The 16,439-nt window shown below is 43.3% G+C and overlaps 1 protein-coding gene and 1 pseudogene across 1 annotated transcript in view; both read right to left on the reverse strand.

The window, feature by feature from the left end:
- The window catches only part of TMEM132D (transmembrane protein 132D), a 643,197-nt gene that overhangs the window by 161,698 nt on the left and 465,060 nt on the right, over positions 1 to 16,439 (reverse strand). The gene's annotated exons all lie outside the window — the stretch shown is intronic.
- Positions 13,239 to 13,498, reverse strand: LOC116764949 (annotated as a pseudogene).

Genomic DNA, 16,439 nt, shown 5'->3' on the forward strand with positions numbered 1-16,439 from the left:
TTCTGGTTAACATAACTGTGATAGTTAACGGGAATAGCTGGTTCTAGGTGTAGAGACGTGGGCTGATCTCTAGAAATATTGCTGGTTAAAGAAAAAGGAAGTTGCAGGACAATAGTTTCGGAATGACACCTTTTATGTTGAAATAAAATTCAAAAATTCAATATAGGTTTCACCTGTGCAAGAATGTGTACGCGTATGAGATGTGGATGAATGTGTAGGAAATGTGTATATGTTACATGTGCATATGAATGTGTATATAAAAGCCTAGGAAAAGGTCAAGAAGGATACACAATTGAAACAGTGGTCATTCCTGAGGAGGGGAGAAGGCGTCAGAGCGTATACAGGATGGGAATTTTATCTGCATATTTAAAATATGATAATATATTCAGAAATCATTCTTGTAATTAAAATTGAGAATCAAAGCATGCCGTCTGTTAACTTGTTGACCTCAATGAAGTGATTTGTAAACCCATGGCAAAGATGTATTTTCATAACAGACATCATTAGTCTGGTAGGGCCAGACTCTCTATTTACTGTATAATGAAGTTGCATTTCCCCAGAGGATAAAGGCTCAGAGTCAGAGCAAAAGGCAGAAACAGCATGAAGTTCATTCCTCTTAAAATTTTCCTTTAACTGTCCATAAAGTCCAGTGTAGATGGTTTCATGTATCCAACGCAATACGGTGACTCTCATGGACTTGCATGTTACAGAATCATTAGGCTGAAGAGAGAAGCCAGACAAAATTCTAGTTGCAGGTGTCTGGGCTAACTCCCTCCAATGTTAAGTATACAATCCCTAACGGTCAATGGCTGGAGAAACATCCCTGCATGATTTCTTCTATTTTATTTTAATACTTTGTGTCTCTAGTATAAGGCATGCTAATAGATGTGTCCGTTGTTGGAGAATTAAGTAAAATAATGAAGTTTCATCTTGCTGGGGTTCATTTCCAAAGATAGTTCGTAGGTTAAAGTCATTACAGCCCAACTTCACTTTACGAGGCTTTCTTTTTTCTTTCTTTTTTTTTTAATTGGAGTATAGTTGATTTACAATGTTGTGTCAGTTTCAGGTGTACAGCAAAGTGAACCAGTTATACATATACATATATCTACTCTCTTTTAGATTCTTTTCCCATACAGGGCATTACAGAGTATTGAGCAGAGCTCCCTGTGCTTCTACGGTAGGTCCTTATTAGTTATCCATTTCATATATAGTAGTGTGTATATGTCAATCTCAGTATTCCGACTTATCCCTCCCCCACCTCTTACCCCCTGGTAATCACAAGGCTTTCCTAATGGGGGCTACATCTTGTCTGTAGTCTTTGCACCTGGCTCTTCCTTACAATGATCTGGAGTAATTACAATTCTTTTGCTTTCTTCTTGTTCATCCAGACGTTTTGTCTTAATCTGAGCTACTGAACTGCGACACGGCCCCCCGTCTCTCTCCCCCTACCCACACCTGGATGGACCAACTTTTGAGATACTTATTCAATACTTTTACAACAGCAGGTAGGCAACAGAGGAAGACGCTCAGTAAAAATTGGGGGCACAGGCTATGAAGTTGGAATTTGAGGTCTCTTCAGGGTTAGTTTTGACCGCAGGGTTCCCTCCAGCCACTCCAGGGCTCCCTGGTTCCCTCTGGGGTCCCGTATCACTGGGAGAGGGAGGATGGTGAGGGAGAGAAGATCGCTGGGAGAAGGGCTCAGGAATGATTATAAGGCCATTGCAGAGCAATGATTCCTGGTCTGAGCAGAGGCTGGGAAGCTGGGGAAAGTCAAAGTAAGCATCACTTCCGAGGGAGAAGGCAAAAAGGTTTGCTGCAGGGAATCAGGAAGACAAAGTGAATGGGTTTGAAGAAGCCCACGTGAGAAAACCAGGAGGTTAGGGCAGATAGGGGAGAAAGCGCTGTAATGTGAGGCCACAGCGCAGCCTGTGGTGGGGAGGAAGTACTGCAGGCTGAGATGATTAGAGCGTGCCTGTCACATAGGATGGGGTTTATAATCAAAAGAATATACATATATCAACGGAACAGGATAGAAAGCCCTGAGATAAGCCCACACACATATGGTCACCTTATCTTTGATAAAGAAGGGAAGAATATACAGTGGAGAAAAGATAAGTCTCTTCAATAAATGGTGCTGGGAAAACTGGACAGCTACATGGAAAAGGATGAAATTAGAACACTCCCTAACACCATGCACAGAAATAAACTCAAAATGGATTAGAGACCTAAATGTAAGGCCAGACACTATAAACCTCTTAGAGGAAAACATAGGCAGAACACTCTATGACATAAATCACAGCAAGATCCTTTTTGAACCACCTCCTAGAGAAATGGAAATAAAAACAAAAATAAACAAATGGGACCTAATGAAACTTAAAAGCTTTTGCACAGCAAAGGAAACCATAAACAAGACAAAAAGACAACCCTCAGAATGGGAGAAAATATTTGCAAATGAAGCAACTGACAAAGGATTAATCTCCAAAATATATAAGCAGCTCAATATCAAAAAAACGAACAACCCAATTCAAAAATGGGCAGAAGACCTAAATAGACATTTCTCCAAAGAAGATATACAGACTGCCAACAAACACATGAAAGGATGCTCAACATCACTAATCATTAGAGAAATGCAAATCAAAACTACAACGAGATATCATCTCACACCAGTCAGAATGGCCATCATCAAAAAATCTAGAAACAATAAATGCTGGAGAGGGTGTGGAGAAAAGGAAACCCTCTTGCACTGCTGGTGGGAATGTGAATTGGTACAGCCACTATGGAGAACAGTATGGAGGTTCCTTAAAAAGCTACAAATAGAACTACCATACGACCCAGCAATCCCACTCCTGGGCATATACCCTGAGAAAACCATAATTCAAACAGACACATGAACCCCAATGTTCATTGCAGCTCTGTTTACAATAGCCAGGACATGGAAGCAACCTAAGTGTCCATCGACAGATGAATGGATAAAGAAGATGTGGCACATATATACAATGGAATATTACTCAGCCATAAAAAGAAACAAAACTGAGTTATTTGTAGTGAGGTGGATGGACCTAGAGTCTGTAATACAGAGTGAGGTAAGTCAGAAAGAGAAAAACAAATACTGTAGGCTTACACATATATATGGATTCTTAAAAAAAAAAAAGGTTCTGAAGAATCTAGGCGCAGGACAGGAATAAAGACGCAGACATAGAGAATGGACTTGAGGACACGGGGAGGGGCAAGGGTAAGCTGGGACGAAGTGAGAGAGTGGCGTGGACATATATACACTACCAAACGTAAAATAGACAGCTGGTGGGAAGCAGCCGCATAGCACAGGGAGATCAGCTCGGTGCTTTGTGACCACCTAGAGGGGTGGGATAGGGAGGGTGGGAGGGAGACGCAGGAGGGAGGGGATATGGGGATATACGTATATGTATAGCTGATTCACTCTGTTATACAGCAGCAACTAACACACCGTTGTAAAGCAATTATACTCCAGTAAAGATGTTTAAAAAAAAAAAGAATGGACATATATATGTATAACTGAGTCACAAATTGTAAAACTCAATTATACGTCAACAAAATTTTAAAAAGAGAGATGGAAGAACATTACTGAAGGACAAACTTATGTCAACTGGTGCTATTTACATTCTTTGTATGATTCATTGAACTAATCCATTCTCATCAGTAAGAAGAGATATTGGTCCCTGTAAAGATACTTCCTCTCCCATTTCCCGAACATAGCTCTGACGTGGTCAGCAGAGCAATAACGGGAGTAATCTGTCGATTTTCTCCCCATTAGCCTGCCTGAGCGTAGCAAATACTAACAGAGCAGCCACAGATCCTCATAAAAAAGAGGGAGCCACCCACATATGCCTCTTATTGCCAATCAGATCACACCCACGCGAGCAAATGAGGTTGATCCATCCTTTAAAGAGAATCCTTTAACTAGAGAAGGGCAGGGTTAATTACCAAAGGAAACAGACTAGCACACTTCAACCTATTCTCGGCCATCTCAATTCCAGCCTCAGATTTATAAACCTTACTTCTGGTTCCTCATATCCTACCACCAATTTTCCTTGGTATAGAAGGACATGGATAAATGCAAGTAGAACCACCCAGAAAGTCCAGCTGGTATTACTGAGGATTATAAAGACATTATTTTTAATAATATTCGATGATGAAAAATACAGACATACACATGATCAATTATGCCATTGTGTGGGACAAGATGTGTGAATAAAAAGTAGAGAAGAAAGCAAAAGGAGAGAAATATCTTTTCCTGGCTTTTGATTTCCAAAAGTCTACACTGGAATAGAAAAGAAAAATACAGCCAGTGTTAAGATTTGAGGGAATACTCAGTGAGTAACAGCAAGGGTCCTTTAACTTGCTGAATTTGCTTTTCCTCAAGCTAAAAATAGGGGAAGATGATCATTGAAGAAGTGGGGCTGGCGGGTTTCACATAGAGTCTTTGACTTCAAGCTAAGGAAAGATGGGATCTGAGAACAGAGAATCTATTCCATTACTTGCTCCCTGTGGCAAGTTCCCAGGGATGTGGAGAGTCTCCGGAGAGAGGAATTGCCTGAGATTTCACTAGGCTGCCAGAGCATCTTGGACATGTACCACGCCCTGAGTTGTAGAGAAGCACACAGTTCTTGTGTGCCCAGGAGTGGCTTGGAAGTAGCCAAGAGACCTTCTGGACCTGAAAAGATGCTTTACTATACAGATGAGGGTAAAACGCTTTTCCCAGTGGCTTGTGTGCACGGGAATTTTCATGGACCAATGTGTAAAAGCCAGATGGGAGAGCTGGCATCTCAGAAGATGCTCACATAAACAAATTATATGCACTCAGATGACCCCGGCTCCATACGCTTTGGAAATACATTCTGGGACTTCCCAGGATGTAAACAATCCAAGAAGAAAAGGGAAGGCGGGGCTTCACAGTGACTGAGATGAGGTTTCTGGCAACTAGCCTAGCAGAACTTGGAAACTTGAAACAAATCAAGTTACTGAAAAGTAATAAAAATATTTATCTTGCATCTTGAAGTTTATGGCTCAGGAAACTGTTCCCATGGATTGATCACGAACATTTATGTAATCAGAATAGTGAGTGATACGGACCAAGGTTCAATGTTTCTTCCATGATTCAGAACACACTTCAAGATGTTCGGTGCCTCACATGCAAATTATGGGTACAGGGAAAATCACTGGTTGGCAGATCTTTACGTCTGTTTCCTAATCTGCAAAACAAGGTCATTGGCTGAAATATTTTATAAAGTGAAACAATGCAGTGAAGCTTATTGTAAAATCGTAAAGCTTGTCATAAAATTGCTTGCCCTGTGTTAGTGATTTGGGGCTCAAACAAGGAAGGCATCGCGGGGAGGCATCTCACCATGGGGTGTGCAATTGTTTAGCACAGTCTCCTGCTCAGGACAGAGCCTCTCAGCAGGGCCAGAGCCTTTCTCACTAACCCTGTCCAGACAGCAACCCTTCCGTCTCACGGTGGGAGCTTGGTGGACAGGTGACACTAGCAAGGGCTGCGGGAGGGGCTCTGGGAGGGTTAAGTATTTCTTACACAGAGTTTCAGCTTGACTTCCTGTTTTCAGTAGCACCTCACACTGACTTCCAAGATAACTGGAACCTCCAAGTCCTGAGCTTTTTTATTCTCTCTCTGCCACACACACACTGCCTCTCTCTCTCTCTTAATCAATATATCCCCCAGACCTCTCTGCAGGTGGTTAGCTACCTCTGGTCTGCTAATTCAGTGACCACCTGAGAGTCTCCTTTCCACAATTTCAATATTTTGTTGAAATCTCTTATAGGACTGTTTACTTTTTTCTTCAGGTGATGGGTGTTTTGAAAAAAAGATTCTTCACTGTTGCAGTCGTTAATTTTATGCATCAGCTTGACTGGGCTATGGGGTGCCCAGAGTGTTGGTTAAAACATCATCCTAGGTGTTTTTGTAAGGATGTATTTGAATGAGATTTGAACAGTTAAAGCACATTGCTCTCCATAATGTGGTGGGCCTCATCTAATCAGTTGAAGGCCCGAATAGAACAAAAGGAACGGCCCCTGCCGAGCAAGAGAGAATTCTGCCGCACACTGCCTTTGGACTTCACTGCAACAGTGGCTCTTCCTGGCTCCGTAGAAGACGGCCTTTGGACGCACACTGGAACATTAGCTGTTTGTGTCCTCAGTCTGCTAGTCTACTCTGCAGACTCCAGACTTGCCAGACTCCATAACTGCTCTTTATAATAAATATCTTCATATATACATACATATGTATATGTATGTGTATATATCTATAAAATTCTATATACGTACATATATAATGTATACATACATTAAACATACATGCATATGCTGTATACGTATATATATACACATATATAATGTATATATGTGTGTCTATATATACATATATACGTAAAAGTAAAAAGTATATACAGGCAGAGACCTCATTTCGTTGCGCTTTGCTTTACTGCGCTTTGCAGATACTGTGGGGTTTTTTTTTTGCAAATTGAAGGTTTGTGGCAACCTTGTATCAAGCAAGCCTGTCGATGCCCTTTCTTCCAACAACGTTTGCTCACTTTGTGTCTCTGGGTCCCGTTTTGGTCATTCTCTCAATATTTCACGCTTTTTCAGTATTACCATATTTGTTACAGTAATCCGTGGTCAGTGATCTTTGATGTTACAACCATGACTTGCTGAAGGCCCAGACGATGGTTAGTATTTCTAATAATGAAGTATTTTCGAATTAAGGTATGTTTAGTGTTATCTTAGACATAATGCATTGCACACTTAATAGACCACAGTATGGTGCAAACATAACTTTTATATGTACTGGGCAACCAAAACATTCATGAGACTCACTTTGCTGTGATATTTGCTTATTGGCAGTGGTCTGGAACCAAATCCACAGCATCTCTGAGATCCGCCTGTATATATACTATTGGTTCTGTTTCTCTGGATCGCCCTAATACAATCATAAATATAAGTAAACGATCCACCACAGAAATCTAGATTTGGCAACAGTAAAGCCTTTTGACTGTGTTGTATGTGTTGGGAGAATTTGAAGGCATTATCCCTTTTAAACCTCCCAATGGTGTTGTAGAGATGCTTGGACTGAATAACGACTGGATTGTCAAAAGGAAAATGGCAGTACCGGTATTTTTTAATATGAAAAGTGTTTTCGGCTTTATTGAAGCATAATTGACAAATGAAATTATAATATATTTAAAGGGCAGAGTACGATGGTTTAACACATGTATAATTGTGAAATGATTGTCACAATCAAGCTAAATAACACATCGATCACCTCACCGTTCCCTTCTTTTTGAAAGAACACTTTACATCTACTCTCTTAGTAGATTTCAAGTAAAAAATACACAATTATTAACTACAGTCACCACGCTGTATACTAGATCCCCAGAACTCATTCATCTCATAAATGGAAGAGTGCACCCTTGGGCCAACATCTCCCCATTTTCCCCACCGCCAGACACTGGTAACCACCACTCTACTCTCTGTTTCTATGAATTCAACTTTTCTTTATTTAGATTCCACATATAAATGATATCAGAGAGTGTCTGTGTTTCTCTGTCCAGCTTATTTCACAGTCTCATGTCTTGGAAGGAATGTAAGTTGGTGCAGCCATTATGGAAAACAGAATGGAGGTCCCCCGCCCCCTGCAATTTAAAATAGACCTACCATTACTATCCAGTGATCCCATTTCTGGGTATATATCCAAAGGAAATGAAATCAGTGTCTGGAAGAGAGATCTGCACCCCTGCATTGCAATGATTGCAAACTTATTCACAATAGCCAAGATATGGAAACAACCTAAATGTCCATTGATGGATTAAGAAAATGCACTATATGTATACAATGGAATATTATTCAGCCATAAAAAAGTAGAGAATCCTGCCACTGGTGACAACAGAACAGATATTTTAATCTAACTGCACCACACCAGAGTTACCTCTCTAATCACCTCTAAATCACCTTTATGTTCTGTTCTAGAAGCAACAAGATATTCTTTGGGCAGGATGAAAGAATCTCCTGCGTTATGTACTTTGCCTTCACGCTTTTCACAGCCATGTGGCATGATCAGTGGACAAGTGTTAGAAGCTTCCGAACCACGCTCTTGTTTCTATGTCTGAGCACTATGTAAATCTGGATAAAACCTGTAACTCTGTTTAACTGAAGTCTATCTTCCTCCCCAGAGTTCCATCATGTCCTAGGTGTGTGAGGTACTTTAAGGCATCTAAGAAAGAAAAGGCACCCACTTCTTCCAAATAAATCATAAATAGTCACTCAACCTGTGTTGTACAGAAAGCAGAGCCCGAGGCAGAAGTTATGTGCTATGAATGCACGAGGGGTGTGCCAGCCTTGGGGCAGAAGTGCCGGATAAAAGGAGAGGGGCAGGGAAGGAAGGAAACTGATGAACACACGTGAAGGAGTTGGCCAGTGTTTGATATCAAGCATGAGAAATTGCCCAAATCTGCCAGACTCTTTTCTGGGACACCATACTAATGGATGCTTCTCAGATCCGTCCACCTGGGGAGGGGGGTTATCCACTAGTTTCCATCTTTTGTTGGTCAAAGGTGTGCCCTGCAGGATGCTAATTCCTCTTTGCTTCTGGGTAGCACGTGTGTACTTGTCCAGAAAATGTTGCACGTTACAGAGTGAACAAGAGAGCCCGAGGGCGGGACAGCACAGGCCTAAGGTCAGGCACTGTTTTCCTGTGCCAAAGCAAATTCCCTGGTGTCATTAGGGAGTTTTAGTGCTACAGCAGCTGAAAAAAAACAACCCAATGTCCCTGAACCAGGTGGACCTGGCCTTCAGAGAAGGTCTGAAATGGCACAGAGATGTGTAACTGATAGAAATTCTTTAGTCCAGCTCTCTTACCCTGCTCTCCAAAGCCCATGGTGGGTGATTCTGGCCTGGCTAAATTTCACAGTGGGTACAGGGCAAGTATCCTGATGATAGTGTTTAAGCTCCTGGATCAAGCCATACCTGAAACCTATCCGCAGACTGCTTCTTATGGAAGTTGACCAATGCCTCTCTTCTGTTTCACCTAGTTGAACTGGGTTTACAGTCACTTGCAACAAAGGGTTTTAACAGTTTCACATTAGACTGATGTTTCTGAAAAGCACATTTTGGTCCAAAATGATATAAAGAATCATTTACAGAAAGCTAGGGCAGCTCAGAAAATGTTTTAGCTGTGACAACTCATGACAATCTCCACCATCCCGTCTCTCATCAAAACTGGACATTTTTAATGAACAACTGACATTTTTTAAAAAACTCTTGGAACCTGAAGACACTATTAATAATCAGATATCATTTTGACATCTTCATTCGCACTAAATTTAATTCACTGCTGAGACAAAAGGGAAGGGTACCCAACATCTTTCTCAGATGTCCTTCAGGATGTTCTCATAGCGGTGCTAAAGAAGAGGGAGCTATCATTTCTATGAACCTTTTGTGCTGTAAAGTTAAACCAGTTTCTTCAGTGAACCATTAGGCAAGCGTCAAACCTCGAGCCCTTTCCTTGTGCTTTCAAAATCTGAAATTAGTCAAACACAAAGATAACTTGAGTGCTTTAGAAGTTGACCAAAAAAAGTGCAAAAATGAAGGGGAAAAAAAAAAGCCTCACTTTTTTTTTTTTTTGCAAGTCTCTGCACATTTGGAGTTTGGGCACAAAGAAGACACAGAGAACAATGACTGTTTTAATGGGCCTTTCAAAATGTACAGGGAAGCCAACTCATCTTAGAGGCGATGGTGAATACCTGAGCAGCTACTTTATAAAGATGCAGGAGTGTGGGGTGTGAATGCAATACTCCCATTGGCCAATCAGTGCTCAGAGAAGCTACGAACCCGCAGAGCAAAAGGCACCTTGCCAGATAGTCACCCTGTAAAAGGAGAGAATTCTGAGAGTCATAAAAACGGGAATGTCATTGACCCTCTCAAGTGAAAAGACATTCGATGTTGTTTGGAAGCCAGGGCTAGGGATGGAAGAACAGGCCTACAGATGAGCACGCTGGGCCCCGCCCAACTTAAGAGCTCACACACGTACAAGTACCTGTTAAGGACCCTGCATTAGTTTCCTGTTGCTGCTGTTAACACATGACCACAAGCCCGGCTCCGAACAATGCAAATGGATTCTCTTTCACTTCTGCAGGCCAGAAGTATAAAAGCAAGGTGTCCACAGGGCATGTTCCTTCTGAAAGCTTCAGGGGGAGAATCTGTCCCCTTGCCTTTCCGAATATCCAAAAGTTGGGGCTTCCCTGGGGGTCCAGTGGTTAAGAATCTGCCTTCCAATACAGGGGACGTGGGTTCGATCCCTGGTTGGGGAACTAAGATCCCACATGCCACGGGGCAACTAAGCCCGTGTGCCACAACTACTGAGCCCACGTGCTCTGGAGCCCATGAGCCACAACTAGAGAAAAACAAAAGCCCTCGTGCCACAACTACAGAGAAGCCCGCATGCTGCAACAAAAGATCCCACGTGCTGCAACTAAGACCCAACGCAGCCGAAAATAAATCAATAAATTTTAAAAACATATACATATCCATACAAATCCAGAGGCTGCCAGCATTCCACGGCTTGTGGCCCCTTCTAGCCTCACTCCAATCTGTTGCTTCCCTCCAGACTCCTCTGAAAAATCCTCACGTGCGTGTCCTACTGTAGCCAATTCTCTGCTTTTCTCTCCTTTCTCTCAGGACTTTTGTAATCACATCCATGTGGATGATGACGGCAACCACCTCATGTCACACCCTTAACCACATCCGCCAAGCCCCTTTTGCCATGTAACTTAACATTCCCAGGTTCCAGAGTTAAGGATGTGGACATCTCGGGGGCCATTGTTTATCCCACAGTCTTGAAAGTGGATGATTGAAATCAAAGCACAAACTCTCATTCTACAAAAGACTGTCCCATTGGAGCAAGCCCTGGGTTTGGCTGTGTCATTTCTTCAAGCTTCTTGCTAATGTTTGATTTTTTTTTTTTTCCCAGAGTCTGGTTTCTCAGGTCCCTGTATTATAAGTATCTGGGTCATCTTCTGGGTGCTTGTATAGGGCACATCCCAGTACAGAGCTCGTGGCTGGGCTGAGGGCTCACGGCATTGTCCCACTCTTCTCTATCTCTTAACATTTATTCAGTAAACGTTGAACAAAGACCTTTGGGGAGATATTTAAAGAAAAGAGACTCACACAGGAGACTGAAGTGTCCATGGTAATTTACCTCATCATCAAACTTGCTTCCAAAGCACAGACATTCTTCTTATTTTTCAGATTGGGAACCAAAGCACTTCTGTTGTATTAGGCACTGTTCTAGGACCTTTATGTATTATTTACTTACATCTACCCTCCTCCCCAAGCTGAGTGGGTGGGTATCATTGCCTCATTTAACAGATGAGGAAACTGAGGTTTAGGGAGATTACATGAAATACCCAACACACCAAGAGCAAAGAAGTGGCAGATACAGAATTCACTCTCAGCCTTGTCTAATTTCCGGGCTCTGCCTTTTAAGCACCGTATTCTGTTTGTCTCAAATGACGATGTCTCTGGGAGGGAACAGAATATTTTAAGCGGGTGCATTGTTTTTGTTGTTGTTTGTTTAATTTTATTTTATACTGGAGTATAGTAGATTAACAATGCTGTGTTAGTTCTGGGTGTACAACGAAGTGATTCAGTTATACACATACTTGTACCAATTCTTTTCAAATTCTTTTCCCATTAGGTTATTACAGAATAGTGAGCAGCATTCCCCGAGCTATACAGGAGGTCCTTGTTGGTTGTGTGTTAAACATAGCAGTGTATATATGTCAATCCCAAACTCCAGTCTATCCCCCCCCACCCCCCGACCTTCCCCTCTGGTAACCGTAAGTTCACAGGTGCACTGTTAAAGACCTTCACAGCACCAAAAGGCCTGGAGAGCTATCAACTCTTTTCTCTTTTCTTTTCTTATTATCTATCTACAGCATTTATCTTAAGGACATACACTGTAGCTACTGTGAATCCTAGCAGATTCCCAGGCTCCAAAGGCTTTGCTTATGAAGAGGCAGAGCAGGGCTTATCCATATTCATAAGGCTTGTCTGCCACACTTCCTACGGCTGGGCTGGTGCCTCTGAAGGGCTCTGCCTCAGTTAGCCAGCGGCGTACCATACGGAGCTTTTATTCTCAGCATCCCTGATCCGTGGATCAGATGGCGATGCTCTGCTTCAGGCTGCGGGTCAGCTGGGCTCAGAAGGTCCACAGAACTTGGCTCCAGGCTCCACAGGGGGTTCAGGTCCGCTCCACATGTCTCTCATTCTTCTGGGGCCGCCTGACTACACAGCACGTTTTTCTCGTAACGACGTCAGAAGCACGAGAGGGCAAACCCGGCCACGTAAGCACATTTCCAGCACCTGCTCTGCTCACCTCCGCCAACATCGCCTTGGCCAAAGCAAGTCGCGTGGCTAAGTTCAAAGTTAACGGGAAAGGAAGTGAACTCCACCCACCAGCAGGCAGGGACGCAGCTATAAAGTACGGGACGGAGGGCTGGGGTCCCGGTGTAATCTACCACAGCCTGTTCATATCTGGTTTGTTTTCCCTCACTGATGGTGATTCCCTCACTTCTGCATCTGCTTTGATGGAGGAAGAACCAAAAAGTAAAACCCAATGTATTCTACTCCACTTACAAGTTCTTACTCTTAATTCCATCCCCATATATTGAATCCACCCGCAAGCTCCAAGCGTCAATGTTTCCACCCGATTTTTCATCTGTACTGTCTCACTGCAGCCCACCTCCAACATCACTGGATGCTCAGAGCCTCGAAGCAGTGCCCTTGACTCAATACATCCCCTCTGGATTTCACACACTGGCTGGGGTGATCCTTTAAAGTGTAAACTCCCTACCTTTCAACCCTGCACTTACAATAAAATTCAAATTCCAGCTCATGCCCCAAAAGACCCCATCTTCTCCAAGGCCCTGCCAACCTCTCTCATGTCATCTTGTAACAGTCCCCCACTCTGACCTCGTGTCCCAAGCATACCTGGGTCTTTTTAGTTTTTCAGCTCGTGAGTAAGTTATTTATTTAAGCCATCTCCTGCCATACGCAAAGGGATGGAAGATACCAAGTATAACGGTCATCACCGGACACAAGAAGGTGAGCTTAAGGTCCCCTAACTTTTCTGGTCCATGTGTGCAGAGTAATGGCCCAAACTAGTGCTGTGGTCCCCACTGTAGTGGTCCAGGTTCTCTTTATTCATCTTCGTAGCCAGTTGGAAGCAGATTCACACGAGGGTTATGGACGAGGATATGGTTACCATCTTCCCAGGGAAAGGGCTTGGACCTGATGCGGAGACGGGGGTAGTCGACCGCCTCCGGTCTGTCCTCCTCTCCGTGGCGCGACTTCAGGAAGACATCCAGCATGCTTGCTCCACCCTGGGGAGCGCCACGAGGCAGGTGAGGGCCTTCCACATGCGAGCTGAGCCCTGCTCGCTGTGGGCACCACTCGACATAGGCCGACTCAGCGGCAGCCGGGAACGACCCAGCGGCCCAGAAACCGGATCCAGCTGCTGCACACCATTTTCAACCGGGATCACCTGGGTCTTCTCATTTGTTGTCAGAACTTGCTGCTCTCTTTGTCTGGTGCCCTGGGACCCCGGATCTTCACACTGCCAGCCCTTCTTGATATCCAGGTCTCTTAAAGGCTAACTGTGCTTATAAAGAAGCCCGCACCTTCCCACACCCACACTACGTGGATCCACCACGAACTAAACTGTTCTTCAACTGTTCGGATTTCGGTATCCCTCGGGCAGTGCCGGTCTCTTCCTTAGACAGGAATTTAACTGACAGCAGAGGCCTTATCCGCCCGGTTTCAGCATTGTACCCCAAACAGGAAGCACGGTGCGAGCTTATATTAACAGCTTGCTAAATACTGCATCGAATTCCAAATGATCAAAGGCATGTGAACAAGAAACTCGCACGTGCTCCAGAAAGTTGGAGGAAGCATGGCTTCATAGAGATTACCGGAAACTAAAGCACTATTGCTCTAAGTCTGAGCTGCTCATCAACGTCAGCGGACCCCCACACGCATCGCTGATATCTGGGAAGTGGAAGCTTGATGTGAGTTTCACGGAGTCCAGTGTCACCGTATTCCTGAGGCTTGCCGAGGGCCCCCAAGTCAAGGTGAAGGAATTGGGCAGGAATCGACGTCTGAGGACACAGAGTTCTGCGATGTATTGCAAGGCTGATGAAGACAGCACGATAGGAGTGTGAGCTTCGCAGCTACACGTCTGAGTTAGAATGTGGTCAGTTTCTTAACCTCTCTGAACCTCAGTCTCACCATCATTAAAGGACACTAACAGCACCCACCGCCTAGGTTATCATGAAGATTAAATGGGTTAGTTCATGCAAAGCCCTTGTGGGCGCTGCTTGGTACAGAGTGAGCAGTCCATCTGGCTTGGCTATTATTAGTATAAATAAATATTAATTTGGATCAAACTGTAGATACAAGCAGAGAGGGGGGAAAAATCATAATTAGAGCTGTTAAATAACACTGGTTATAATTTTCTGTGGTGCCTTCTCAAAATAAGGTCTTCTGTAAATGCCACTTCAAATCTCAGAATTCAGCAACTCACCCACGAGCCAGCTGTCAGGGAATGGGTTTAACTCGTAGAAGTGGTTCTGTTCAGCCATTTCTTTTTCTCTGACAATGTTATCTCAGGGTTACCCAGTAGAAAAGTTACACTGCTTATTATAACCACAGTACAAACAAGGCCTGGGATTTATATAACACCTCAGATACCAAAAGCTAAAAAGCACATCTAAGTGATGCAGTCCTGCCTCTTTTCACAACATCCACTCAAAATCAAGAGTCTGATAATATTGTCCCCCTGAGCAGATAAAGAGATTAAAAAGAAATCAAAGAACTTCTTCAGGGAGACCCAGTAGAGACGTTCCATAGCTGAAAAGAGGTCTGAAAACCAATGTTAGCATACCAAGCCTTCAGTAATTTACCCGCCTTTACATTTTCAATTTGTTTACTTATGTTTCATCTCTTTCCAAAAGAGAAACTGGAAATATATTTCCAATTAAGAGATCCCAAACTGCATTCCATCGAACAATGACATATGGTGGTCACTGTGATTTGGGAGAAATCCATTGGCAAATAGGATTCCATGGTGAAGAAAATCTTAATTCCTCTCATGCAGAAAAGGATCGTTATTTACAGTTCTGGGTGCCTTACTGTGGAGAATCCTGCTAGCTTTGGTTAGCCCAGCATTTTACACCCCTGGCAAAGCATTTTTTAAAATACAAAATCAATACTACTCAGGCCACCAGTGTTCCATGGATCATCTGTTTGGGACGTGCTGACTTGAGGAAATCACGGTGCAGAGAAAAATGAGGGTGATAATGAGAACTCCAGGTCAGGGGAAGTGCGTATCAGTCCAGACCACCACCATCTTAGCGTCCAGTTGCTACAGGCGGGATGCAGATATGGCCATCAGCATATCCTACAGGCCAAGGGAGAGGTAGGAATACAAGCGGTCCTAAGGATCAGCTTATGGACAACAGGTAAATCTGGAAACAGGTAGCTTTGGGGGACTCGGTGAGCCTTTAACCCAGGCTGCTTCTTCAAGTATTTCAAGATCTGAAATAAAGAAGCAACACAGGGCACCGAGCAAAGACTACCCTGGATTTTTTTTCCCTAAGCAAATTTAGCGATTCCAAATGCAACGCGTGACATTCATAGAGGTACTATTTAAACTTGTTTTAAAATTAGTGCTACTAGTTTGAAAATGGGAGTGTATATTAATGCAGAAAGATTTTAGAGCTTCTAGAAGTAGAGAGAAACTCAAAAACACCATGGAAAGGATATAATTTTTATAAATGACAGCAGCTATAAAGCACCTACCATGCACCTAACAGAGAGCGGGCATTCAGCAAATGACTCCCTTGTTGTTATTATTACTGCTATTTTAAAAAAACAAAAAACACCAGTGGAGATACCACAGCTTAAGCTTCAATGCTGTGCTTAGTTGGTAATTCAAGCCTAGACATTCTTTCTGGCAGTGAACATCTGATTTATAGGAAGGTCATAACCTTAACATAACCTTAACTCTTCTTCCTATTTCCCAAGCATCCCCAAATGTACATATCGAAAACTAAACTTTTTTGGATTTCTCCCTGAAATCAAGCCACCCCCTTCTTCACCTCTCCAGTTCGCAGCCAACGCCTCCTGATTTCCATTTATTTGAAATCAGACACAGACTTATCGGAATCCTCTTCTCTCTCTCGAGGCCCCCATGACCATCCACCAGCAAAAGGCTCAACAGCCCTCGTTATTATACAGCTCGTCCCCTACATCCGAATGAGCTCCGTTCCGAGATCGCGTTCTTAAGTCCAGTTTGTTCGTAAGTCCAACAAAGTCAGCCTAGGTGCCCAGCTAACACAGTC

Source organism: Phocoena sinus, chromosome 14 (assembly GCF_008692025.1).
Source record: "Phocoena sinus isolate mPhoSin1 chromosome 14, mPhoSin1.pri, whole genome shotgun sequence".
In the NCBI taxonomy this organism is placed as follows: Eukaryota; Metazoa; Chordata; class Mammalia; order Artiodactyla; family Phocoenidae; genus Phocoena; species Phocoena sinus.